At 55.9% G+C, this 3,073-nt stretch overlaps 1 pseudogene; it reads right to left on the bottom strand.

Moving 5' to 3' along the window:
- Positions 1 to 834: 834 nt before the first annotated feature.
- Positions 835 to 1,390, bottom strand: LOC140690067 (small ribosomal subunit protein eS19 pseudogene; annotated as a pseudogene).
- Positions 1,391 to 3,073: the final 1,683 nt, after the last annotated feature.

Here is a 3,073-nt window from a genome sequence, read left to right as displayed (position 1 = left end):
TGTGCCAGTTTCATCTCGTGAGCCGCGAACTCCCCAACCAAGCAAAACACAGGACTCCCTCCATGCACTTGGCGGTCCCGTCTGTACCCCCGGGAAGGCCCACTCAGAAAGGGTGCTCCTTGGGCTGGGGAGGCACGTGGTACCCTCACAGCTAGCTGCCACGCTCCATGGAGGCAGCCTCTGATGTGAAAACCCCTCCCTTGCAGCAGTGAGAGGAGGAGTGTGACCACGCCCCTCACCACACTGGGTGAGCCCCAGGAAAGGCTGAGTTTCCAGCCCTGGAGCTCTGCTCCTGACTTTGGGAGCTTTCTGCTGTTAAAATGGTCCCTCCAGCCCATGGAGATGTTGTCATGGGTGTAACCTTCCTGTAAGTCCCTCACGAGAGGGGATTTGCATTCTCAATCAACCTCTGTATCTCAGAAGATGCCTGGCTGCCCTAATGAGGTTCTAGGGGTGAGCATGGCCATGTGTGGCCAGCAGCTAATCTCCTTAAATGCAGTGCGGGTTCTGCCCTGAATTCTTGGCCAGTATCATCTCATTCATTTAATTTGGGGTGGGAGGAAGTATTGAATGCAGATGACAAACGCTTACCTATATCTGTAAGAAATTAGAATTCTTTAAAGTAGATAATTCTTGTAAATGCAAATCAAACGAACCAATAAACTTATGAAAAGATGCTCAGAATTATTAATAGGGACTTACAAATTAAAGTGACACTGAGATGCCATGGCTTACCCATCAGAGTGGCTAAAATGGAAATGGTTCCATTTGTAAAAGGAACAATGTTAACCCCCCCATACACGTGAACATGGTAGGGTTTCTCAACTTTGGCGTCACTGACATTTGGAGCCTGATTTTTTTTTTTTTTTTTTAGTGAATGAGGCAATTTATTAACCCAGCATCATTTTGTGTAACGTTTCTTGTTGGCAGCTGCCACCTGTCCAGCGATTCTGTCCAAATCTCTGCGTCCCGGGTGTGTCAGTTTGCAGCGCCCATCTTGGCCCTTTTCCACCATTTTCAGCCCCTCCAGGGCTTGGAGGACCCGGCAGGCCATGCTTTTGGAGGCTGTGCTCAATTGTCTGCACACTGATGCCCCCCACAGATCTGGGTCCGGGAGCCGCCCCCAGTGCTGCCCTGGAGATACAGGTGCCAGGCTGTGGGAGCAGCTCGTGCCTAGAGCCGGTTCTCATCAGAGGGAGCAAGCTCCTCAGGCGTAGCCAGCTTGGCAGCGTCCCCCCATTCAGGACCTTTCAGCTTCCCCGACTTGTTGAGGAAGGCTGCCAGAGCTCTGACGGACGAACTCCCGCTGGTTCCCGTCTTTTACAGTAACTCCAGGCACGGTCTGGCCTCTGCGCTGCCAGCCAGCGGGAAGCGGGTGTGTGTGGATAATTCGTTATCACAGGGGCTGTCCTCGTGTTGTGGGATGTGGAGCTGCGTCTCTGGCCTCTATCCACTGGATGGCGGTAACACCCCCCCCCCCACCGCCGCCAATTGTGATGACTTGAGATGACATTGCTGAGGGTCCACGGGGCAAATCGGCCCCACCTCGCTGAAAACCACTTGGTATACAGGTAAACATTTATAGCTGCATGTGCTTTTATGAACAATTATTTAATCATCACTTTATAGATAAAGAAACTGAGGCCAGGGAGGCCAAGTAACCAACAGCTGAGGACCCGAGATCCAAGAGGGGTCTGATTTCACAGTTTCTTGCCTCAAACGCAGCCACGCGGCTCAACCACATTCTTGAGGCTTGACGGGTTGAATGTCCCGGGACTTCAAGTTCATGTTTCCAGGCCAGAACCATGGGTCAGGGAAGGAGAGCCGAGGCCTGTGGTGTCTGAGCCTGTCACATGTGAGGCCATGGCCCCGGGGCTGGCTGGGCTCCCCGAGATGACTGTGCTGAGCCACCGGTCCAGAAAGCAGCAGCCAGCGGGGCCGCCAGACCTTTGAGCAGGGCTGACCGCCACTTGCAAAGAAAGGCCCAGAGGCTGGAGCCCAGGGTGGCCTCTGCTGTGTTCGGGGAGGGAGGTGGAGGAGCTGGGGTGGGAGCCTGGGGACGACTGTGATGACTAGACTTCTGGTTCTTTCTCATTTCCCTCTCTTCTGGCCTCTGAGCGTACAAGTGCCTTTCACTCTCCCCCCAGCCCTGCCCTCTCCCCAAAGCCCCGACAGCCAGCTGGGCAGGCCCTACCTGGAGTGGTGGGTGGCAGTGGGTGGGGGGAGGGTTACAGGCTCACATGCTGCCTGACAGGTTCCTCAGCCTTTGGCCAGTTCACGATGGGCTGAATTTCCTGTTGACTTGTCTGTTTGGGGCACTAGACTGGGAGATCAGCGAGGGCAGGGCCTGTGTGGTTCCTGCACCTTCGGGAGCCTGGTGCAGTGGGTGTCCAGGCTGGCTGGGTGCAGGACGAGGGAAGGAGGGGCACGGTCAGGATTTTTTGCTTGGAAGGTGCCTTCCAGGTCCCTGAGCCCAGACTCCGTTTCTAAACTTGCTCAAGGTCTGAGCGGCTCCAGTGACACCCAAGCCCAGCCCAGGTAAGCGAGGTGCTCAGCCCTGTCCCTTGGGACCAGGTCCTGGCCTTTCCCTGGGCCCGTGAACAAGCCAGAGCTGTGAACCCTGCAGAGCAGAGCTCCTCACTTGACCTCTCAGGGCAGGAGAGGTGCTGCTTCAATGACCTGAGGCCCAGTCCTCGCTCCAAGCTGGGCTTTTTAAATGGAAACTTTTCAGAGCTGCTTCTAGAAGCACTCGCCGGTGCTGTCCCCTCCTCTGCCCCTGCAGGCACCCTGCTGATAGGACTTGCAAGCTGAACAAGTTGTTCCCCTCAAGCACCGGGCTGGGAGGCAGCTGCGAGCTTCCCACTTCCGGGCCAGAACACCCCCACCTTTCTCGGCTGCAGCCCCAGGGAGCGCTGATCAAGGCGCCCTCTGTACCCCGCTGCACCCTCGCAGACACCTGTTGTGGCTTTATCACATACTCGCACCCCTGCTTTTTGGGGGCAGCGATCAGACCTGATGTTCACGACCCACTTGCTGAGAAGCCATCACACCAGCAGGAAAGGACGGTGGCTGT

Source organism: Vicugna pacos, chromosome 28, assembly GCF_048564905.1.
Source record: "Vicugna pacos chromosome 28, VicPac4, whole genome shotgun sequence".
NCBI classification, from domain to species: Eukaryota; Metazoa; Chordata; class Mammalia; order Artiodactyla; family Camelidae; genus Vicugna; species Vicugna pacos.
The sequence above is the reverse complement of the archived record's forward strand: the minus strand, read 5'-3'. Positions and strand labels throughout refer to the sequence as shown.